At 48.3% G+C, this 26,130-nt stretch overlaps 1 protein-coding gene across 1 annotated transcript in view; it reads left to right on the forward strand.

The window, feature by feature from the left end:
- The first annotated feature begins 673 nt into the window (after window positions 1–673).
- LOC141051034 (uncharacterized) overlaps window positions 674–26,130 on the forward strand; it is a 102,632-nt gene continuing 77,175 nt past the window's right edge. The window contains exon 1 of the mRNA XM_073547833.1: window positions 674–904. The gene's annotated coding sequence lies outside the window, so the exon portion shown is untranslated. The remainder of the gene's footprint in view (window positions 905–26,130) is intronic.

Genomic DNA, 26,130 nt, shown 5'->3' on the forward strand with positions numbered 1-26,130 from the left:
TAAAAACGCAGCAAGCTCATTAATTCCTGCATTGCTGAGCGTTTTTAGCCTTCCCCAATGATCCCAGAAATCGCGTGTCATAAATCACGCAAAAAACGCGTCAAAAATCGCGCGTTTTCTGGGAAAGGGGATCCTTCTCCTGAGCGTTTAAAAACGCTAGCGTGGGCACATAGCCTTACGTGCAAAACAAAACTCAGTCCTCACCATGCAGCCCGATCAGGAAGAGTGTCATGTAAATAATAACACCCCCTCCCTTTAGATCCCCCAACATGACCTGTTCAGCCCCCACCCACCACACATGTAACTCTACACCTCCCTGCACTCCCAACACATGCAGCTCAATGTAAGTGGCATCACACATTATCCTGCGCAGCGCCATAACATCACCCCTTCCACAAGGAAGCAAATGACAGGACCCGCGTCTTCACCACACAGATCCTCAGCAGGCAGCCCCATACAAGTAATAACACCCCCTCCCCGTAGACCTCCATCATGCAGCCCCACACAACTAACAGGACCCCCCCTTCACCACACAAACCCATGCAAGCAAGAGAACCCCCCTTTCCCACGCAGGCTGCCAGAATGCAGCCCCATGCAAGTAACGGCACCCCTCATTTCCCATGCAGACCTGCAGTACAAAGTCCCACGCAAGTACCATCCCCTATTCCCCTCATCCTTTCCCACACATGCACACTCCCCCTGTTCCCGGTGCAGGAACCTCCCCTCATCCGTCCCCCTCTCAGTGTCATCAGCACCACAGCTTCCCGGTATCAAGGCTGTACTGGGAGGCCCCGCCCCTTCCTGTGTCAACTTCCGGTCACATGGCCATGGCGTCATCAAAGGTCCTTTACTCACTTGGATTTAGCACCTGTCATATATGTGGTGTGCGGCTCTGCAGGTGGAGGTAGGTGCTGGAGATTCCTCATTACTAAGAAATATAACGCTTTCTTCCCTCTCCTCTGATAGACACAGACGACCCAACTATGAAGAACCTGGAGTCAGGAAACACATATTGCACCCATAGTACAGCAACCCTGTCTGACACAGTATAATGTCCCCACAGTGCCACCATCCCCCCACACACAGTATAATGTCCCCACAGTGCCACCATCCCCCCACACACAGTATAATGTCCCCACAGTGCCGCCATCCCCCACACACAGTATAATGTCCCCACAGTGCCACCATCCCCCACACACAGTATAATGTCCCCACAGTGCCGCCATCCCCCCACACACAGTATAATGTCCACACAGTGCCGCCATCCCCCCACACACAGTATAATGTCCCCACAGTGCCGCCATCCCCCCACACACAGTATAATGTGCCGTCATCCCCCACACACAGTATAATGTCCCCACAGTGCCGCCATCCCCCACACACAGTATAATGTCCCCACAGTGCCGCCATCCCCTCACACACAGTATAATGTCCCCACAGTGCCACCATCCCCCACACACAGTATAATGTCCCCACAGTGCCGCCATCCCCCCACACACAGTATAATGTCCCCACAGTGCCGTCATCCCTCACTCACAGTATAATGTCCCCACAGTGCCTCCATCCCCCCTACACACAGTATAATGTCCCCACAGTGCCGCCATCCCCCCACACACAGTATAATGTGCCGTCATCCCCCACACACAGTATAATGTCCCCACCGTGCTGCCATCCCCCCACACACAGTATAATGTCCCCACAGTGCCGCCATTCCCCCACACACAGTATAATGTCCCCACAGTGCCGCCATTCCCCCACACACAGTATAATGTCCCCACAGTGCCGCCATCCCCCCACACACAGTATAATGTCCCCACAGTGCCGCCATCCCCCCACACACAGTATAATGTCCCCACAGTGCCGCCATCCCCCCACACACAGTATAATGTCCCCACAGTGCCGCCATCCCCAACCACACAGTATAATGTCCCCACAGTGCCGCCATCCCCCCACACACAGTATAATGTCCCCACAGTGCCGCCATCCACCCACACACACAGTATAATGTCCCCACAGTGCCGCCATCCCCCCACACACAGTATCATGTCCCCACAGTGCCGCCATCCCCCACACAGTATCATGTCCCCACAGTGCCGCCATCCCCCCACACACAGTATAATGTCCCCACAGTGCCGCCATCCACCCACACACACAGTATAATGTCCCCACAGTGCCGCCATCCCCCCACACACAGTATCATGTCCCCACAGTGCCGCCATCCCCCCACACACAGTATCATGTCCCCACAGTGCCGCCATCCCCCACACACAGTATAATGTCCCCACAGTGCCGCCATCCCCCACACACAGTATAATGTCCCCACAGTGCCGCCATCCCCAACCACACAGTATAATGTCCCCACAGTGCCGCCATCCCCCCACACAGTATAATGTCCCCACAGTGCTGCCATCCACCAACACACACACAGTATAATGTCCCCCACAGTGCCACCATCCCCCCACACAGTATAATGTCCCCACAGTGCCGCCATCCCCCCACACACAGTATAATGTCCCCACAGTGCCGCCATCCCCCCACACACAGTATAATGTCCCCACAGTTCCTCCATCCCCCACACACAGTATAATGGTATAATTTCCCCACAGTGTCGCTATTCCCCCACACACAGTATAATGCCCCCACAGTGCCGCCATCCCCCCACACACAGTATAATGTCCCCACAGTGCCACCATCCCCCCACACAGTATAATGTCCACACAGTGTTGCCATCTCCCCACACACAGTATAACGTCCCCACAGTGTCGCCATCCCCCCCACACACAGTATAATGTCCCCAGTGTCACCGTCCCCCCACACAGTATAATGTCCCCACAGTACTGCCATCACCACACACATTATAATGTCCCAGCAGTGCCGCCATCCCCCCACACACAGTATAATGTCCCCATAGTGCCGCCATCCACCCACACACAGTATAATGCCCCCACACACAGTATAATGTCCCCACAGTGCCGCCATGTCCCCACAGTGCCGCAATCCCCCACACACAGTATAATGTCCCCACAGTGCCGCCATCTCCCCACACACAGTATAATGTCCCCACAGTGCCGCCATCCCCCCACACACAGTATAATGTCCCCACAGTGCCGTGTATTGCCAACTGTTTAGCAATAAGGTTTGGATACGGCTTTAAAGAAGGCTACTACTTGGATATGACCCAATTTTATTATACAATGATTAATTTAAATGATAGAACACCAAGTTAATGGAATGGCAGATATAATATTACCCTGTCTTGTTAATTAATTTAATGTGAATCATACAATTATTATGAATTATAGTACATAGAGAAATAAGTATCCATACTATACATTACCAAGCATTGTATCATCACTTCTCTACTGGAGGGACCGCCGTGTCAGTGAGAAGGAAAATACTCTGGTCTTGTCATCACAGAAACCGTGCACCCACGATAGCTTCTGGAAATGTCCCCGCTGGAAATGTCCCCCCCTTACTGACACAGGGTCCACCTTTTTATACACAACACTCCCACATTACAACTGTGCAGTATGTTTAGTCTGCATCAGAATCTTGAATCTGCACAAGACTTCAAGGTCTGTTTGTTATAGCCTCTTAGGCTAGTTTCACACTAGCGCTTTTGAGTGCAGCGACGGCCTGCGCACGGCCGCCACTAAGCCCCGCCCCCTGCCGCGCCTCCGCCGGTAGCTCCGCCTACCGGCACATGACGCTGCATGCGTCCTGCGTCCCCTATCTTTATCACTGGGGGCGCAGGCCGTGCGCAGTATGCGTTTGGCGGCGCATGCGTCCTTTTGACGGTGCGCCGACCTGCGCCAAACGCAACCTGCTGCAGTTTGGTTGCGCTCGGCGCACCGTCAAAAAGGCGCATGCGCCGCCAAGCGCATACTGCGCACAGCCTGCTCCCCCAGTGACAAAGATAGGGGATGCAGGACGCATGCAGCGTCATGCGCCGGTAGGCGGAGCTACCGGCGGAGGCGCGGCAGGGGGCGGGGCTTAGCTACGGCCGTGCGCAGGCCGTCGCTGCGCTCAAAAGCACTAGTGTGAAACTAGCCTTAGTGTGTTTGCACCAACCAGAGATTTGTTTGCCATTAGCATGTCTCTTAACAATAGCACAATGCATCAGGGTTGTTTTGCTACTGATTATAACCCAGGATCTGTTTGCCTCTGGTCAACTTGTCAAAGTTGTCTATCACTGTTCAGTTCAACATATGTTGCCTATTGCAAAGTTAACTCTTCATGCTCATAGCATAACGCTCTAAGATGGTAACATATGGGCAGCATGACTTCCATAATCACCTATTCTGAAAACTGGATACCTATCGTAACCCAGACACACACGCATACATGTCAGATATGTATCACAATCGGTCCTCGATTATGGATGTCATGCATGATCATTGCTACATGAGACCATCACATTTTGGTCTCTCTTGTCAATCGAGAATCATACTATTACCGAGCACAAGACTTCCTTGTTCAAGCAGCAGAAATATTCATTATCTATACAGTTGTTATTCCTATTGCCCTAGCACATATGTAAAGGATACACCACATAGAATTAGTTGGAAAGTTCCTTCCCATCAACCACCCCCCAAGTGAAAGTATTCAGTATCTATCACTGTTTGTCAACAGGGGTTACTTGCGTGCAAATCAGGATAATGAATCTTTGAAACACAGAGCTTTAAAGACCACAGAACAATTCCTTGTCTTACGGTATTGACACAGAGCAAACGCTTTGTGTCTCAGTGTCAAAGTTCAGCATTAATGATATTACACCATAGTATATTGCAATATAGTGTTTGGATTCAAACAACCATATTTCATATTTGCAATACTTTCCACCCTTGGTCTAATGACCACACTATATCAGAGCATATAAACAATATATTACAATATGTAGGCTATAAGATATCCATATTTTTATTAGCACCACATGCCGCCATCCCCCCACACAGTATAATGTCCCCACAGTGCCGCCATCCCCCCACACACAGTATAATGTCCCCACAGTGCCGCCATCCCCCCACACACAGTATAATGTCCCCATCCACCCACACACAGTATAATGTCCCCACAGTGTCACCATCCACCCACACACACAGTATAATGTCCCCACAGTGTCACCATCCACCCACACACACAGTATAATGTCCCCACAGTGTCACCATCCACCCACACACAGTATAATGTCCCCACAGTGCCGCCATCCCCACACACACAGTATAATGTCCCCACAGTGCCGCCATCCCCACACACACAGTATAATGTCCCCACAGTGCCGCCATCCCCACACACACAGTATAATGTCCCCACAGTGCCGCCATCCCCACACACACAGTATAATATCCCCACAGTGCCGCCATCCCCACACACACAGTATAATGTCCCCACAGTGCCGTCATCCCCACACACACAGTATAATGTCCCCACAGTGCCGCCATCCCCACACACACAGTATAATGTCCCCACAGTGCCGCCATCCCTCACACACAGTATAATGTCCCCACAGTGCCGCCGTCCCCACAGTGCCGCCATCCCCAACCACACAGTATAATGTCCCCACAGTGCCGCCATCCCCTCGCACAGTATAATGTCCCCACAGTGCCGCCATCCACCCACACATACAGTATAATGTCCCCCACAGTGCCGCCATCCCCCCACACACAGTATAATGTCTCCAGTGTCACCATCCCCCCACACAGTATAATGTCCCCACAGTGCTGTCATCCCCCACACACAGTATAATGTCCCCCCCAGTACTGCCATCACCACACACATAATGTCCCAGCAGTGCCGCCATCCCCCCACACACAGTATAATGTCCCCACAGTGCCGCCATCCACCCACACACAGTATAATGTCCCCACAGTGCCGCCATTCCCCCAACAAACAGTATAATGTCCCCACAGTGCCGCCATCCCCCCACACACAGTATAATGTCCCACAGTGCTGCCGTCCCCACACACACAGTATAATGTCAGCACAGTGCTTGCCATCCCCCACACACATTATGGGTTGTGGATTGTAATGGAGACATTCTGGGAACTGATTTTCACAGAAATAAAACTTTTTTTAATTTTTTAGACAATGTAGCTGTATTTAAACTTTTTTTCACTTTATAATTTTAATGACACTGTTCTTAGGCCTTGGCTGTCTTAGCGATATATTGGGGTGTGTTGATGGGAACAGGCTTCCCCCTCTGTGCGCATCCAATCAAATAACAAATAATCACAATTGAGAGTCCTCAGAAGTTGATGCATTATAATGACTGAAAAGATGGGAACAAATAGCCGCTGTCCAGACTCCTCCGGTCTCTTCATCAGTTTATATTATACTAGAAATAGGTCCGATGCTATTGCATCGAGAGTGCGGTGAAATGAACATCTGCTTGCGGGCGGCTGAGCAAATGAGCGGTGCCGCGCGGCTTTGGCAGGGTATTTGAATCCCCTGCCAAAGCCGTGCGGTACCACTCATTGGCTGAGCACCCCTGGCGCTCAGCCAATGAGCGGCGCGGGATTCAAATCCACAGTATAATGTCCCCACAGTGCCGCCATCCCCCCACACACAGTATAATGTCCCCACAGTGCCGCCATCCCCCCACACACAGTATAATGTCCCCATCCACCCACACACAGTATAATGTCCCCACAGTGTCACCATCCACCCACACACACAGTATAATGTCCCCACAGTGTCACCATCCACCCACACACACAGTATAATGTCCCCACAGTGTCACCATCCACCCACACACAGTATAATGTCCCCACAGTGCCGCCATCCCCACACACACAGTATAATGTCCCCACAGTGCCGCCATCCCCACACACACAGTATAATGTCCCCACAGTGCCGCCATCCCCACACACACAGTATAATGTCCCCACAGTGCCGCCATCCCCACACACACAGTATAATATCCCCACAGTGCCGCCATCCCTCACACACAGTATAATGTCCCCACAGTGCCGCCGTCCCCACAGTGCCGCCATCCCCAACCACACAGTATAATGTCCCCACAGTGCCGCCATCCCCTCGCACAGTATAATGTCCCCACAGTGCCGCCATCCACCCACACATACAGTATAATGTCCCCCACAGTGCCGCCATCCCCCCACACACAGTATAATGTCTCCAGTGTCACCATCCTCCCACACAGTATAATGTCCCCACAGTGCTGTCATCCCCCACACACAGTATAATGTCCCCCCCAGTACTGCCATCACCACACACATAATGTCCCAGCAGTGCCGCCATCCCCCCACACACAGTATAATGTCCCCACAGTGCCGCCATCCACCCACACACAGTATAATGTCCCCACAGTGCCGCCATTCCCCCAACAAACAGTATAATGTCCCCACAGTGCCGCCATCCCCCCACACACAGTATAATGTCCCACAGTGCTGCCGTCCCCACACACACAGTATAATGTCAGCACAGTGCTTGCCATCCCCCACACACATTATGGGTTGTGGATTGTAATGGAGACATTCTGGGAACTGATTTTCACAGAAATAAAACTTTTTTTAATTTTTTAGACAATGTAGCTGTATTTAAACTTTTTTTCACTTTATAATTTTAATGACACTGTTCTTAGGCCTTGGCTGTCTTAGCGATATATTGGGGTGTGTTGATGGGAACAGGCTTCCCCCTCTGTGCGCATCCAATCAAATAACAAATAATCACAATTGAGAGTCCTCAGAAGTTGATGCATTATAATGACTGAAAAGATGGGAACAAATAGCCGCTGTCCAGACTCCTCCGGTCTCTTCATCAGTTTATATTATACTAGAAATAGGTCCGATGCTATTGCATCGAGAGTGCGGTGAAATGAACATCTGCTAGCGGGCGGCTGAGCAAATGAGCGGTGCCGCGCGGCTTTGGCAGGGTATTTGAATCCCCTGCCAAAGCCGTGCGGTACCACTCATTGGCTGAGCACCCCTGGCGCTCAGCCAATGAGCGGCGCGGGATTCAAATCCCCCGCCCTGCCGGCTGAGCCAATTAGCGGTGCCGCGCAGGATTTGAATGCATGCATTGCCCTCTCACCCCCTATCCTGATATGCATGGTCCCCTCACCCCCCAATCCTGATATGCATGGTCCCCTCACCCCCCAATCCTGATATGCATGGTCCTCTCACCCCCCAATCCTGATATGCATGGTCCTCTCACCCCCCAATCCTGATATGCATGCTACCTCTCACCCCCACAATCCTGATATGCATGGTCCCCTCACCCCCTATCCTGGTATGCATGCAACCTCACCCCCCCTATCCTGATATGTATGGTCCTCTCACCCCTATTAAGCTGCACACATACAAAAAAAACAAAAAAAAAAAACATTTATACTCACCATTCTTCCTTGTGCTCCAGCGCTGTCACGTTCTGCCGGAGGAATAGTGTGGTGTCGGAGTATGCGCATGCCCATACCGCGCTGTCCGGCGCATTATTGCTGAAGGCACGCTGCAAATGTGTCTTCAGCAAAATGGCGCCGGAAAGCGCAATGCGCATGCGCGATTCCGGCACCGCACTCCTGCTCCGGTCTCCAGTGAGAAGAGAAGCGCCGCGGCAGCGCTCCTCCCGGTTAGGTAAGTATGTAATCCCCCGCCCCACTGGCTGAGCCAATGTGCGATGCTGCGGGTGATACAAATCCCGCGCGGCAACGCCCATTGGCTCAGCCGGCGGGGCGGGGGAATTGAATCCCGCGGCGCTCATTGAATCTCGGCTGCCGTATCGGAATACCCATAACTTGGGTGTTCCAATATGGCAGTGCCGTTTCTATCACAGCTATCGGCCGCGGTGGATTGTGGTATAGCAACACAACAATCGCCGGAAGCTGTGACAGAGCCCATTGGCAATTATATTAGATCTGCTACCATCTTTTCAATCGGCCATTAAAAGGTATCAACCACTGAGGACTCTCAGTTTTGATGATGTTTTTTATCTACTGGATAACACGGTACAAATATATATTTTTCCTGTGAAATAAAATGGAGGAGGCTCTACCTATCTCTTTCTGTCTCAGATAAAATAAAGGATACGGTCTTTCGCATAACTCTGATATATAGGATGCCTTCTCTATGTCTTCATCAAGATCGGGGGATGTTGTCTTTCTGTTTTTGCTATAACTGTGATATTTTTTCAGTAAATTCTTATTCTTAAAACTTTCTTCAACAACACGAATACAACATGCAGACCAATGATGTTGGTCAGGTGATGCTCTGCACTACTATAGTGCTGTGTATTATCCCTGCCTGTCAGGGTAATATTAATGGCCCCATACACAATACACTGTGTAAAGAATTATTAGGCAAGTTGTATTTGAGAGGATTCTTTTTATTATTGAATAACAACTATGTTCTCAATCAACCCAAAAGACTCATACAGTTGTGGCCAAAAGTATTGACACCCCTGCAATTTTGTCAGATAATGCTCCGTTTCTTCCTGAAAATGATTGCAAACACAAATTCTTTGGTATTATTATCTTCATTTAATTTGTCTTAAATGAAAAAACACAAACGAGAATGAAGCAAAAAGCAAAACATTGATCATTTCACACAAAACTCCAAAAATGGGCCAGACAAAAGTATTGGCACCCTCAGCCTAATACTTGGTTGCACAACCTTTAGTCAAAATAACTGCGACCAACCGCTTCCGGTAACCATCAATGAGTTTCTTACAATGCTCTGCTGGAATTTTAGACCATTCTTCTTTAACAAACTGCTCCAGGTCCCTGATATTTGAAGGGTGCCTTCTTCAAACTGCCATTTTTAGATCTCTCCACAGGTGTTCTATGGGATTCAGGTCTGGACTCATTGCTGGCCACCTTAGAAGTCTCCAGTGCTTTCTCTCAAACCATTTTCTAGTGCTTTTTGTAGTGTGTTTTGGGTCATTGTCCTGCTGGAAGACCCATGACCTCGGAGGGAGACCCAGCTTTCTCACACTGGGCCCTACATTATGCTGCAAAATTTTTTGGTAGTCTTTAGACTTCATAATGCCATGCACACGGTCAAGCAGTCCAGTGCCAGAGGCAGCAAAGCAACCCCAAAACATCAGGGAACCTCCGCCATGTTTGACTGTAGGGACCGTGTTCTTTTCTTTGAATGCCTCTTTTTTTCTCCTGTAAACTCTATGTTGATTCCTTTGCCCAAAAAGCTCTACTTTGTCTCATCTGACCAGAGAACATTCTTCCAAAACGTTTTAGGCTTTTTCAGGTAAGTTTTGGCAAACTCCAGCCTGGCTTTGTTATGTCTCGGGGTAAGAAGTGGGGTCTTCCTGGGTCTCCTACCATACAGTCCCTTTTCATTCAGACGCCGACGGATAGTACGGGTTGACACTGTCGTACCCTCGGACTGCAGGGCAGCTTGAACTTGTTTGGATGTTAGTCGAGGTTCTTTATCCAACATCCGCACAATCTTGCGTTGAAATCTCTTGTCAATTTTTCTTTTCCGTCCACATCTAGGGAGGTTAGCCACAGTGCCATGGGCTTTAAACTTCTTGATGACACTGCGCACGGTAGACACAGGAACATTCAGGTCTTTGGAGATGGACTTGTAGCCTTGAAATTGCTCATGCTTCCTCACAATTTGGTTTTTCAAGTCCTCAGACAGTTCTTTGGTCTTCTTTCTTTTCTCCATGCTCAATGTGGTACACACAAGGACACAGGACAGAGGTTGAGTCAAGTTTAATCCATGTCAACTGGCTGCAAGTGTGAATTAGTTATTGCCAACACCTGTTAGGTGCCACAGGTAAGTTACAGGTGCTGTTAATTACACAAATTAGAGAAGCATCACATGATTTTTCGAACAGTGCCAATACTTTTGTCCACCCTCTTTTTTTATGTTTGGTGTAGAATTATATCCAATTTGGCTTTAGGACAATTCTTTTAGTGTTTTTTCACTTAAGACAAATGAAGATAATAATACCAAAGTATTTGTGTTTGCAATCATTTTCAGGAAGAAACTGAGTATTATCTGACAGAATTGCAGGGGTGTCAATACTTTTGGCCACAACTGTAGATATCAAAGCTTAATATTTTTGGAAGTTGGAGTGGGTTTTTTTTTAGATTTGGCTATCTTAGGAGGATATCTGTTTGTGCAGGTAACTATTACAGTGCAGAATTATTAGGCAACTTAATAAAAACCAAATACATACCCATCTCACTTGTTTATTTTCACCAGGTAAACCAATAGAGCAACACAAAATTTAGAAATAAACATTTCTGACTTTCAAAACAAAACAAAAAAAAAAATCAGTGACCAATATAGCCACCTTTCTTTACGATGACACTCAAAAGCCTTCCATCCATAGATTCTGTCAGTTGCTTGATCTGTTTACGATCAACATTGCATGCTGCAGGCACCTCAGCCTCCCAGACACTGTTCGGAGAGGTGTAATGTTTTCACTCCCTGTAGATCTCACATTTTATGAGGGACCACAGGTTCTCTATGGGGTTCAGATCAGGTGAACAAGGGGGCCATGTCATTATTTTTTCTTCTTTTAGACCTTTACTGGCCAGCCACACTGTGGAGTATTTGGATGCATGTGATGAAGCATTGTCCTGCATGAAAATCATGTTTTTCTTGAACGATACCGACTTCTTCCTGTACCACTGCTTGAAGAAAGTGTCTCCATCCTCAACCCGAAAAGGTTCCACAAGTTCATCTTTCATGATACCAGCCCATACCCGTACCCCACCTCCACCTTGCTGGCATCTTAGTCGGAGTGGAGCTTTCTGCCCTTTACTGGGCCCATCCATCTGGCCAATCAAGAGTCGCTCTCATTTCATCAGTCCATAAAACCTTAGAAAAATCAGTCTTAAGATATTTCTTGGCCCAGTCTTGACGTTTTATCTTATGTTTCTTGTTCAAAGGTCGTTGTTTTTCAGCCTTCCTTACCTTGGCCATGTCCCTGAGTATGGCACACCTTGAGCTTTTTGATACTCCAGTAATGTTGCAGCTCTGAAATATGGTAAAACTGGTGGCAAATGGAATCTTGGCATCTTCACGCTTGGTTTTCCTCAATTCATGGGCAGTTATTTTGCGCCTTTTTTATCAACACTCTTCTTGCGACCCTGTTGGATATTTGCCATAAAACGCTTGATTGTTCGGTGATCACGCTTCAAAAGTTTGGCAATTTTAAGACTGCTGCATCACTCTGCAAGACATCTCACAATTTTTGACTTTTCAGAGTCCGTCAAATCTTTCTTCGGACCCATTTTGCCAAAGGAAAGGAAGTTGCCTAATAATTAAGCACACCTTATATAGTGTGTTGATGTAATTAGACCACACCCCTCCTCATTACAGAGATGAAAATCACCTGATTTGCATAATTGGCAGTTGGCTTTCAAGCCTATACAGCTTGGAGTAGGACAACATGTATAAAAAGGATATTGTGATCAAAATACTCATTTGCCTAATAATTCTGCACCCAGTGTAGGTAACTGTTGGCTGAACGATCATTCATACTCACAAACATTCATATAGGTGGCTGGTATTAATGTAGTCAGTAATGGACTCTGACTAAATCTGTTTTATTTTGAATGGATGAACCTGAATTGTAAAGTTCGAGCTTCCTACCGGACACCTACTGTCCGAACCGGAAGCACAAACATAGACTTTTTACCAGAAGACCTGTTTACTGTTCGGGTTTGGATGCCTAATAAAGTTTGTTGAAAGGCTGCAGCACCGCCAATAAATAAGCTTTTAGACTGTCGGCACGACCAGAGCCATCACAGCCATGTCATGTATTGGCATTCGTGTGATTGGTCGGCGCACCACGAGACCCGGCCTGTATAAATGCTTGATCACGAGTCCAGCGGTATCTGTGCGAGTTCTGTGACTAACCAGTTTTTTTCAACCTGCACTCCTGGCTGTGGTAGCAATGTGCCTAACCAATTTTTTATGCTTTGCACCTGTGTCTGTGGCAGTAGAGTGCGTAAATACAAATTGCTCTGCTCTGCACCCGTATTTGTGGAAGTATTACGCCTGACCAAGTTTTTCTACTTTCCTCTTTGGGAATAGTGTGCCTAACCAATTTCTTTGCACTTTGCACCCGTGTCTGTGCGAGTAGTGTACCTAACCAATTTTTTGTACTCTGCACCCATGTCTGTGCGAGTAGTGTACCTAACCTATTTTTTAGACTCTGCACTCATGTCTGTGGGAGTAGTGTGCCTAACCTATTTTTTATACTCTGTACCCTTGTCTGTGGCAGTAGTATGCGTAAAAACAAATTGCTCTAATCTGCACCTGTGTCTATGGTTGTAGTGTGCCTAACCAATTTTTATACTCTGCACCCATGTCTTTGTGAGTAGTGTGCGTATAAACAAATTTCTCTACTCTTGTCAGCACATGTTACGAGCACTGACATTTTACTTTGTAATTTACAGTTCTGGGGTGCTAAGGGTTTGCATGTTCTGATTTAAATTGGTAGGTGTACTTTCTATGTTGTAAGTTCCATAGAAGGGCTTTTAATGCCCAAAGTCACTTGAAGAGTTTTGGGTGGAGGAGAATGTTGTGGTCAAGAAATAAAATGGTGATCATACAATTGTGATACGGCCGGACTATACGACCAATAAAGCAGCCACGTTCAGAGACTGAGAAAAATCTGTGAGTTCTCTGTATTTACTACTCACCTGGGTAGTCATATGTAGGTTTCTCCTCTTTACCCTTCTCATCACCCCTCACATATGTCTCTGTAGTATTAATATGGTTCAGACATTTACCCTGAAACAAATATTGTAAATGTCACAGATGGAGAAGTCACGTCTTTGATCAGCTCTAATTCTGCCATCTCCACCGTTCTCATTACACAAGTATAAAACATATACCGTAATACTGGTGGATAAAGCAAGGATGAGCACAAGACCTTCACAGCCGTCTACACATCATAGGGGAGATTTAGTGACACCTTCTCTCCATCTACCTGATGATCCTGAAGAACATTGGGATCTTCTTGTTTACAGTTCTGTGGAAGAAGAGGATGGGGACATCTCTCTGGTGTTGTCCTCTTACTGGATAGAACTGGAGGAAACACATACAGGGACTGAATTCATTCTTTACATACAGATAATTATAGGCCGTGTGTATTTAGCCTTGTCTATTATCTGGTGATGTGAGGGGCTGGGGAACCTCCATTATGACGTCCTTGTACAGATCTTTGTGTCCTTCCAAATACTCCCACTCCTCCATGGACAAATAGACGGTGACATCCTGATACCTTATTGGAACCTGAAGCAAACAATAATAGCGTCATCCCCCGATCCTTTCATAGTGTTACTGCATAAAATCCATTTCCATTTCCAGCAGTGTCACCTCTCCAGCCAGCAGATCAATCATCTTATAGATGAGTTCTAAGATCTTCTGATCATAGATGTCCTCATGTATGAGGTGATAAATTTTAGGCTGCGTGATTGGACTCAGTGGTTCTCCCCATCCTTCATACACAGAGGCCTGACAGCGCTCACTAGATGTTGTGAGAATCATGTGGGAATAGTGGATGAGGGCAGGTATATCTCGCCCAGATACCTTTCCTATGTGGCCTAGTCTGGTCAGTATCGCACCTGGTTACTAATGAATAATGGGAGGTGTATATAAAAGGATGCTAGGTGGTTGTTTGAGTGTCTCAGCCTGGGAACACAGAGAGCCTGTCTGTGTGAGAGACACACGTGAGTGAAAGCACGTGGGCACCACTGCAACTGTGGTTTGGCTGGACGGGAGAAGCCCGCCAGTTGGTAGTTAGGGTGTCCTTTGTTTAGTTATTGCCGGACAGGCAAGGATTTGTTTTATGTTTTTTTCTTTATGCATTGCTTTCACCGTTAATAAACCTGACCCAGTGTCAGTTATACCCAGACCCCGGCTGTGCGCCTGAGTTTCATGCTGAACGCACGTGACCTTTGACCCCGGCAAAGGCGATCCCGGAGTGTTTTATCACATTGTGGTGGAGAACGCGGGCTTCACGTTGGAAGCATGAGCATGGAGGACGTGGTGAAAGTGCTGGTACAGTCCTCCGCCGTCCAGCAAGAAGCTAATCGGGTGATGATGGCCCAGCTGAAGGAGTTGGTGGACATGACAGCTACCGATCGTTCGCTTCTCCAGCAGGTGGCGCAGCGCCTGGCAAGCTTACCTGAGGTTAACCTGGAAGCAGAGTCGAGAGTGATTCACGTGAGTCGGTACTGGCAGAAGATGACGACCGAAGATGACTTCGAGGCATACCTGACCACGTTTGAACGGACGGCGGTGCGAGAAAAATGGCCGAAGACACGATGGGCCGGCCTGATTGCCCCGTTTCTTTCCGGTGAGGCCCAAAAGGCGTATTATGACTTAGAACCTGAAGCTGCGCAAGACTTTGACAAATTGTAAGCCGAGATCTTGGCCCGGCTGAGAGTGACGACCGCTGTCCGTGCACAGAGAGTGCATCAATGGACTTATCAGCCGGATAAACCACCGCAGTCACAGATGTTCGACCTGATCCACGTGACGAAGAAGTGGCTACAACCTGAGGTGTTGACAGCGCCAGAGATAATCCAGAGAGTCGTCATGGACAAATACCTGAGAGCCCTACCGCCAGCCCTGAGGAAGTGGGTAAGCCATGGAAATCCTACGACGGCAGATCAACTGGTGGATCTGGTTGAACGTTACTCCGTGGCGGAAGGACTCCGAGACGACGCTACCCCGCCTCGTTCTTCATCATCTCCATGTGGAACCGGTAAGACTGTTCCAGGGAGTAGGGGCGAAGGAAAAATCCCTAAGACAGTGGGGGAGGAAACCGGGACTGCCCGCAATGCGAGGCCGAGAGTAACGAACTATGGTCTAAGCAAGGGGCCCGTTAGGTGTTTCCGCTGCCAAGAGATGGGCCACATTGCTGCGAACTGTCCGGTCACTACTGAACCCATGCAGTGCGACGTCACAGACTCTAAAAACCGCATGTCTATGGTTGCACGGGTAGTGAGTGTGAATGCCGGTCAAAAGGATGTGGAAAAACACTTGTGTGATTTAACTGTTGATGGCAAAAATGTGGTGGCATTGTTAGACTCGGGAAGTGTGGTGACTCTGGTGAAGGCCAGTCTGGTGTCAGCCCCGACTGGACCATCAGACAAATTTTCTGTAACGTATGTGCATGGAGACACCTGTTCGTACCTCACCACGGTCATATGCATTACTACTTCCTATGGGTCTGTGCAACATAAAGTGGGACTCGTCCCTGCGTTATTGCATGATGTTATCTTGGGCTGGGATTTTCCCCACTTCTGGCAATTGTGGGAGAATCAGTTGATGCCCTCGGGTAATAGTGTACATGATTCTTCTCCCAGGGCGCGTGTGGGTCCCGAACCCCTGGAAGAGGTCTCCCCGGAAGACTCGGGGGAAGAGTCTGCTGGAAATGACCTGCAGTTCCCGTTTTCAGTCATGGCGGGTGATACGGAGGAGACCAGGGAAGAGGTGGAGGCCGACAGCCATCCACCTCCCCGTTTGCCGGATTTAGAAGTTCAGAAAGATGACTTCCAAAGCGAGCAAATAAAGGATCCTATCCTTTCTCAGGCTAGGACAAATGTAAAAGTGATAAATGGGGTACCCGTAGAACCTGGCTCTAGGCTGGCATATCCTTACATGGTCCTGGAGAATGATTTACTCTATCAGATAGAGAAAAAGGGGGAAGACACGGTGCAACTATTAGTCGTGCCAAAACCCTACCGGCGGCAGGTGCTGGACCTGGCCCACGGACATGTGATGTGAGGTCACCTGGGAGTCCAGAAAACCACCGAAAGGATATTACACTGTTTTGTTTGGCCAGGCATGCATCACGATAACCGTGTACATTGTGAGTCTTGTCCTGACTGCCAAGCCTCTGCACCTAAGCCCCGGTTCTGTAGCCCTTTGGTACCCCTACCTATTATTGAAGTCCCATTTGAAAGGATTGGGATGGATTTAGTTGGGCCCCTTCCACGGTCTGCACGTGGACACCAACATATCCTGGTCATCTTGGATTATGCCACTCGTTACCCGGAGGCCATCCCTTTGCGTAACACGGCCACCAAGACGATTGCCAAGGAATTGGTGCATGTCTTTAGTCGGGTCGGTATACCAAAACAGATACTCACCGACCAGGGGACCCCCTTTATGTCCAGGGTAATGAAGGAGCTCTGCTGATTGTTACAAATCGAACCGTTACGCACATCCGTGTATCACCCTCAAACAGACGGGTTGGTCGAACGGTTCAATAAAACTCTGAAGCAGATGCTGAGAAAGGTGATAGACAAGGATGGGAAGAACTGGGACTATTTACTTCCGTATTTGCTTTTTGCCATCAGGGAAGTACCCCAGTCTTCCACGGGATTCTCGCCTTTCGAGTTATTGTACGCCCGACGTCCTCGCAGACTGTTAGACGTTGCAAAAGAAACCTGGGAGGGTCAGGTCACTCCGTTTAAAACGGTGATAGATCACGTCACACAAATGCAGGACCGTATTGCGGCTGTTATGCCTATCATCAAAGAACACATGATGCAGGCTCAAGGAGCCCAAAAAAGAATCTATGATAGGGGCACCAAGATCCGTACGCTTGCACCCGGAGATAGGGTGTTGATCCTGGTCCCCACGGTGGACAGTAAGTTCCTGGCAAAGTGGCAGGGCCCCTTTGAGATTAAGGAAAGAGTTGGTGAAGTAAACTACAAAGTATACCAGGCAGGTAAACGGAAACCTGAACAGATTTATCATGTAAATCTGATAAAACCCTGGAAAGATCGGTCTGCCTTGTCAGCGAAGCTGGCCCGTCCCGTCTGCTCGCATACCGTACCGGAGGTACGGGTTGCAGAGACTCTCTCGGAGCGGCAAAAGACTGAGGTCAGGCAGTTTCTACTTCACAACCAAAAGTTTTTCTCAGAAAAACCCGGGCAGACTACGCTAATGAAACATGACATCGTAACGGAACCTGGTGTCACAGTTCACATAAAACCCTACCGAATCCCGGAAGCGCGCCAAGAAGCCGTTTCCCGAGAAGTGAAGGCAATGTTAGAGTTAGGAGTCATTGAGGAATCGCACAGTGCTTGGTCCAGCCCGATTGTGCTAATTCCTAAACCGGACGGCACCATCCGGTTCTGCAATGACTTCAGGAAACTGAATGCGGTCTCAAAATTTGATGCCTACCCTATGCCCCGGGTCGACGAGTTAATAAATCGGTTAGGAAAAGCCCGGTATATTACGACCCTAGACCTAACAAAGGGGTATTGGCAGATCCCTCTGGCGGAGGCTGCCAGAGAAAAGACGGCATTTGCTACGCCGGAAGGTTTATTTCAGTATGTGTATATGCCGTTTGGACTGCACGGGGCACCGGCGACCTTCCAGAGACTGATGGATCGAGTCCTGAGGCCACATAAGCAGTACGCTTCGGCCTATTTGGATGACATTGTCATTTACAGCTTGGACTGGGAGACTCATCTCCAGAAAGTACAAGCTGTGATTGACGACCTGTGGGAGGCAGGTCTAACCGCGAACCCCAAGAAATGTCACATCGGGCTAGAAGAAGCCCCGTATTTGGGGTATGTAATTGGGAGGGGTATTGTTAAACCCCAGCTCGATAAGATTCAGGCGGTTCAGGACTGGCCGCAACCTGTCAACAAGAAGCAGGAGCATGCCTTTCTGGGGATCGCCGGCTATTATCGCCGGTTCATACCCAATTTTGCAGCCATCGCTACCCCCCTGACGGATCTTACAAAAGGGAAAGACTCCGTCATGATTAAAGGGAGTTTAGCGGCTGAAGAAGCCTTCCATAGCCTAAAACGGGCACTTTGCTCTCAACCAGTATTGGTGACTCCGGACTTCTGCAGCGAGTTTGTGGTACAAACGGATGCCTCTGATACCAGTATCGGGGCCGTACTGTCACAAGTGAGGGACGGAGTGGAACACCCAGTCCTCTATCTCAGCAGGAAGCTGAACAAACATGAGCAAAAGTATGCAGTCATAGAAAAAGAGTGCCTAGCCATTAAGTGGGCTCTAGAGGCCCTCAAATATTACCTGGTGGGCCGAAAGTTCAGGCTGATCACTGACCATGCCCCTCTCAAGTGGATGCACTTGAACAAGGAACGGAATAGCCGGGTGACCCGCTGGTTCCTTGCCCTGCAGGCCTACACTTTTACGGTGGAGCACCGCCCAGGGGTACAGATGGGGAATGCAGATGCCCTGTCCCGAGTGCACTGTTTAGCGGGTGTCATTGCTCGACCAGAGTGGTCTGAGCAGAGGGGGGGGGGGGGATATGTGAGAATCATGTGGGAATAGTGGATGAGGGCAGGTATATCTCGCCCAGATACCTTTCCTATGTGGCCTAGTCTGGTCAGTATCGCACCTGGTTACTAATGAATAATGGGAGGCGTATATAAAAGGATGCCAGGTGGTTGTGTGAGTGTCTCAGCCTGGGAACACAGAGAGCCTGTCTGTGTGAGAGACACACGTGAGTGAAAGCAGTGCCCACTGCAACTGTGGTTTGGCTGGACGGGAGAAGGCCGCCAGTTGGTAGTTAGGGTGTCCTTTGTTTAGTTAGTGACGGACAGGCAAGGATTTGTTTTATGTTTTTTTTCCTTTATGCATTGCTTTCACCATTAATAAACCTGACCCAGTGTCAGTTACACCCAGACCCCGGCTGTGCGCCTGAGTTTCATGCTGAACGCACGTGACCTTTGACCCCAGCAAAGGCGATCCCGGAGTGTTTTATCACAATGTCTTCTTTACTATTGTGTAATCCTTGTTATGGAGAGACACATTAATAAATCTCACTACAGACATTTCCAGAGTCCTCACCTCTCCAGTTCTGTCCATCGGTTATTCCCATAGTTAAGAATGATGTAATGTGATGTCGTAAGTTACTCTCACCTCTGGAAGAGGATCTCTAGGGTGAGGTGTAATATCCTCTCCGCCATCTTGTTCCTGTCTCTATCCATCCTTGATGGGTTAATCAGGAAATTCATGTTTTATAGAAGTTCTCCACTGAGAGGATCCAATATTGTGGCGATATGAATGAGAATAAGATAAGTTGATGTAACATCATAGAAATCCTATGTAGTAATACAATTATTGGAGATAATAAGGGAAAACACGAGATTTATTTTACAGTTTGTAGTTTTCTTCATTACATCTAGTAATAAAACCTATATATTTCACCTTCGCCTCATTGGGGGGCACAGGTACTGTGGGTGTATGCTACTGCCACCTGGAGGCTGACACTAAGTGAAAAAAAAGAGGTTAACTTCGCCGCCGCCGTATACACCATTGTCCCGACTGCAGGCGGAAATCAGTTTTTGCTTAGTGTCCGTTGGAGGCACGCGTCTGTTTTTTCTCCAGACTCTTTTTTTTCCCATAAAGATGAGACAGGGGCGATGGACCCTATTGAAAGGGGCCGATCTCCCCAAACCAACAACGGGCGAGCACGTGCGAGTGTCGACTCCACGTATCCTCTCCCGCGACGTGGGATAGAATGCCGGACTTAGCTCTGACCACCCCTAGGTATTGAAACCATGGGCTGTACAGAGGCACAAGCATAGTCCGTGCGGCCTCCACTGCTCCACTAGTGCTAGACTGCGTTTCTGCAAGGCGGTGGATGGTCCCTCTCCTCACCCCTGGAGGGAAAGACGGAGCTAGGGTGCCTGCACCGTCCTATATGTGGCCCCTCTCCCATCTACCTGAGCGGGGAAGCTGAAGATTCGTCACGGAGGAGGATGTCCTGGGAGGGCTCCTGCGGCGACATCCACAGGGCTGGAGCCCTTAGCCTGTTCATTGGAGGTCGGGGCAGCAGCCGAAGAAAGTCCCCCCCCCCCCCCCCCCCCGTCGCGGGCATGCACTATAAATCGAGCCTGCGGCTTCGGAAGTCCCGCCTCCTTGCCGTGCGTCATTTCCGGCGACCCGCCCCTCGTGTCCTGGGCGGGCGCCGAAGAAATTGAGCCCCCGGCTTCGGACCAGTGCTAGGCCGCAAGCCGGAAGTACCCCGAAGCTATTCTTTTGCCGCGCTGTGACGCGCGCTTCCTTGAAGCTGGAGCAACGCCCGGCACGTCCAGGACACGTGGGGACACAGGACTGTGGTAAGTGCTGCCCGTGAGGCCACGCTACGGGAAAACAAGGAGTGCTCCCCTCCAACGGTCTGCAGTGCTGATGCCTGGCAGATACAGCATGTCCAAAAAAGCGAAGACGCACACGTTTCTACACACTGCATGCATCTCTTGTCGGGCAGCTTTTCCGCGGGCACAGAGCAAGCGATTATGCGAATCCTGCGATTCCGAACGCGCCCAGGAGCCCTCCCCTGCGACCGGGACCAGTGTACCAAGTCCCGCAGAGTGGGCCCTTCACTGTCGCAGTCCATGGCATCGCTAACGAGGGCAATCGAGTTCCTTCGTGCCCCAGACTGGCAGGGACAGTGGCACGCCTGTCTTAGAGGGGTCCTCCACCTCACAAGAGCCTCCGGCCTGCAGGGGCCTCTCTCACCCCAGGCAGACCCGGGGGAAACGAGCCCACACGGTGTCGCCCAGTCCAGCCGGTGCCTTGGCATCCGTGAGTTCTGCTTCTCGCTCCCCGTCGCCAGTGGTCGATAGCGAGCAAACCTCAGATTTTGACTCAGACGAACCCCTTGATCTGGATACTCTGGGGTCTCGTGAAACAATGGACAGCCTCATCGAAGCCGTCAACCATACCTTGGGGATTGAGGATGATTTCACCTTGGCTTCAGGCCATAAGGTGGCATTTAAGCGAGTTAAGCGGCCGCATAGAGTATTTTGCAGTCACCCAGAGTTCAAGGACATAGTGCAGCGACACAGGCAATGGCCAAACAGACGCTTCTTGGGTCAGAAGGCGTTCGAAGCGGGGTATCCGTTTGCCCCGGACCTCCGTAAAAAATGGACGGAATCCCCAATGGTGGATTCACCTGTGTCACGCTTAGCCTCTAAAACCCTGTTATCCATACCTAGTGGTTCTTCTATTAAGGATCCCATGGATCGTCTCAGAGAGAGCTTGGCTCGCTCAGTATTTGAGACAATAGGGTCGGCACTCTCTCCCTCATTCGCCGCAACATGGGTGGCCAAGGCCATGATTTCTTGGTCAGAATCATTAAAGGGGTTGTCCGGGCTTTTCACATAATCTCAGGGCATATCTGGGCTGCAGAATTGTGACAATAAGTAATTTACTATGTCACTAGTTTGCATGGTTTTGTAGATATTCTTAACAGAACGTCCAAGGCGGGGTGTGTTATGGCATTGAAATGACAACTGGTCGTTTCCTCCTACGCTACTAAAAACATGCCCTCTGTAGCAACAACCCCACCCTCCATAGCTACAGGACCAGGCGTTCCAGGAGTTTAGAGATGAAGGGAAGATTAGAGACAGGTCTATAGTTAGCGGCACAGTTTTGGTCGAGGGGTGGTTTTTTAAGTAGTGGATGTATGATGGCATGCTTAAATGAGGAGGGAAAGATACAAGAAGAGAGAGAGAGGTTAAATATTTTAGTTAGGTGAGGGGTGACAGCAGGGGAAAGGGACTGGAGGAGATGTGACAGAAATGGGTCACTGATGCAAGTGGTTGGGCGAGAAGCTGCAAGGAGCCTGCTTACTTCTTCTGTGACTACTTCTGTGACTGGTTTATTTAAGTGGTGAAAAAAAATACGTTTGTAGGCGCCATTTTCTGAGACCCATAGCGTCTCCACTTTTAAGGATCTGGGGCTGGGTAAGTGCTTATTTTGTGTGCGTCGAGCTGTTTTTATTGCTAACATTTTGGGGTAGATACAATCCTTTTATCGCCCGTTATTGCAATTGTCACGAATCAACGATTCATTTTTGGGTTCGTGACAGCTATGGCTCTGATTTAATTTAAATATTGTTTTTTGCGTTCGTGCCAGCAAGGGTTCCATGTCAGTTTCATTGCTGGCTGATGCTGTGTTGCTGGTCAGCTGATGTGGGTAGTGACAACTCCCACCATCTTTAAATAGCCCCATGATGCATCAGCTGACTGTTGCTGTGTTGCTGGTCAGCTGATGTGGGTGGTGACAACTCCCACCATCTTTAAATAGCCCCATGATGCATCAGCTGACTGTTGGTAATAGAGTGTTTTTTCTCTCAAGACCAGCCTCTGAGTTGGGAGCTCCTCTGATGCCATCTGTGTATCAGATGTTTGAGGTCCTGGTTCCGTATCCTCTGCTGTGTGGAGCTTGCCGCAGAAGCTGAGCTAAGTTTTCATTGTTTATTTGCCTTGTCTGTCTCGTTCTTGTCACTATCCCCTGTGTTTGTATCATCTGCAGTGGTGATGCTAGTGTCCTTGCCGGCCAGTGCACTAGCCAGGGTTTAGTGAGGTGACAGCCAAGGACTAGGCACGTGATGGCAGCAGGGGGAAGGACCCACATAGGGCATTAGGGGAGCTTAGGGATAGGCGCAGGCTGTTTGGTGGTGCTCCATTCCTTGTTCCCAGTTTTTAGGGCCTTCCTCTCCCTTTTTCCATCCTGTTGTGTGTGTGTTGTGCCGTCCGCTGAACTGACCCCTGTTGGTCGTGACAGCAATGTTGCGACGACCAAAAAAACCTAATTTTAATGTTTTTAATTTTTTTCTCATTACGCAGTTTACCAATTGGCTTAATTCTTTTTATATTTTGATAGATTGGGCTTTTCCGAACACGGCAATACTAAATATGTGTTGTTACTTTTTCATTGTTTTATTTTGAATGGGTTAAAAGGGGGTGATTTGATATTTTATATTTTTTAAATTTTTAAAATTGTTTTAAAAAATTTTTTTTTACTTTCTTCAATAGTCTCCTAAGGAGACTTGAAGCTGCAATCTGATCGCTTGTGCTGCACAAAGCAAGGCTTCAGCCCTGCTATCTGTAGCAGAAATGTTCATCTGCTATGAACGCCGGCCACGGGGCGGTGCTCATAGCAGATCGGCAATGACAACCATGGGGGTGTTCTGTCATGTCAAATGTATGCGCCCTGCGATCATGTGACAGGGGATCCGATGGGTGGAGTTAATGACGCTCTTCCGGCACATGCATGTTAAATGCCGATGTCAGGGATTAACAGCGGCATTTAACATGTTAGCAGGAATCTCGGTCGTGAAATTACAATCTACCCGTGGCTGTTAGGGGCACTTGACTGCTGATCAGATAAGCTGTCATGTGCCTGAAAAGATGCATGGTCAGTGCCAGAGCCCGTATGAGAGGGGGAGAAACGACATATAACGTACTTATACGTCATATGTTGTGAAGAGGTTAATATACATAATCTCTACATCCAATCAGTCGCTGATGCAGTGACCAACATAGCTAGTGATTGAGAACATGGAGGAGATATCTTATTCAGCAGGTCAATTTGTTTCATGTTATGAGTTGTGATCAATAAATTAGTACCGTAAGTAGCTGACATTTTCTGGAAGAGCAAACTTTTACTCTGTGCTTCCTCATTAGCAAATATAAGTTCTTGTCACTAAATTAGAATATCATCGAAAATTTAATTTATTTCAGGTCTTCAATACAAAAAGTGACACTCATATATTATATAGAGTCTACAAACAGAGTAATCTGTTTTAAGTGTTTATTTCTGTTAATGTTGATGATTATGGCTTACAGCCAATGAAAACCCAAAAGTCATTATCTCAGTAAATTAGAATACTTTATACCAGCTTGAAAAATGATTTTTGTTCAGTAAATGCACTCAATACTTGGTCGGGGCTCCTTTTACATCAATTACTGCATCATAGCGGCGTGGCATGGAGGCGATCAGCCTGTGGCACTGCTGAGGTGTTATGGAAGCCCAGGTTGCGTTGATAGCAGCCTTCAGCTCATCTTTGTTGGGTCTGGTGTCTCTCATTTTCCTCTTGACAATACCCCATAGAATCTCTATGGGGTTAAGGTCAAGTGAGTTTGCTGGCCAATCAAGCACAGTGATACTGTTGTTTTTAAACCAGGTATTGGTACTTTTGGCAGTGTAGACAGGCGCCAAGTCCTGCTGGAGAATTAAATTTCTTTCTCCGAAAAGCTTGTCGGTAGAGGGAATCACGAAGTGCTCTTAAATTTCCTGGTAGACGGTTGCGCTGACTTTGGTCTTGATAAAACACAGTGGACCTACACTAGCAGATGACATGGCTCCCCAAACCATCAATGATTGTGGAAAATTCACACTAGACCTCATGCAGCTTGGATAGTGGCCTCCCCACTCTTCCTCCAGACTCTGGGACCTTGATTTCCAAATGAAATGCAAAATTTACTTCCATCTGAAAACAACACCTTGGACCAATGAACAATAGTCTAGTTCTGTTTCTGTTTGGCCCAGGTAAGACGCTTCTGGCGTTGTCTATTTGTCATGAGTGACTTGACACAAGGAATGTGACAATTGTAGCCCATGTCCTGGATACGTCTGTGTGTGGTGGCTCTTGAACCAATGACTCCAGCAGCAGGTCACTCCTTGTGAATCTCCCCCAAAATTTTGAATGGTCTTTTCTCAACAATCCTTTCAAGGCTGCGGTTTTCCTGGTTGCTTGTGCACTTTTTTCTACCACACTTTTTCCTTCCACTCAACTTTCCATTAATATGCTTGGATACAGCACTCTGTGAACAGCCAGCTTCTTTAGCAAAGATCTTTCATGGCTTACCCTCCTTGTGGAGTGTCAATGACTGCCTTCAGGACATCTGTCAAGTCAGCAGTCTTCCCCATGATTGTGGAGCCTACTGAAACAGCCTAAGGCAGGGTTCTCCAACTCCAGTCCTCAAGGCCCACCAACAGATCATGTTTTCAGGATTTCCTTTGTATTGCACAGGTGAAGCAATTATCACCTGAGCAATACTAAGGAAATCCTGAAAACATGATCTGTTGGTGGGCCTTGAGGACTGGAGTTGGGGAACCCTGGACCTAAGGGACCTTGTTAAACGTTTAGGAAGCCTTTACCGGTGTTTTTTGTTTATTATTCTAATTTACTGAGATAATGACTTTTGGGTTTTCATTGGCTGTAAGCCATAATCATCAACATTAACAGAAGCAAACACTTGAAATAGATCACTCTGTGTGTAATGACTCTGTATAATATGAGTTTCACTTTTTGTATTGAAGAGCTGAAATCAATTAACTTTTTGATGATATTCTAATTTAGTGAGAAGCACTTGTGGGTGTTACATCAAAGGCAATGATA

The sequence above is a fragment of the Dendrobates tinctorius genome, unplaced genomic scaffold (genome assembly GCF_039654945.1).
Source record: "Dendrobates tinctorius isolate UK_male_01 unplaced genomic scaffold, ASM3965494v1 ptg000155l, whole genome shotgun sequence".
Taxonomy (NCBI): Eukaryota; Metazoa; Chordata; class Amphibia; order Anura; family Dendrobatidae; genus Dendrobates; species Dendrobates tinctorius.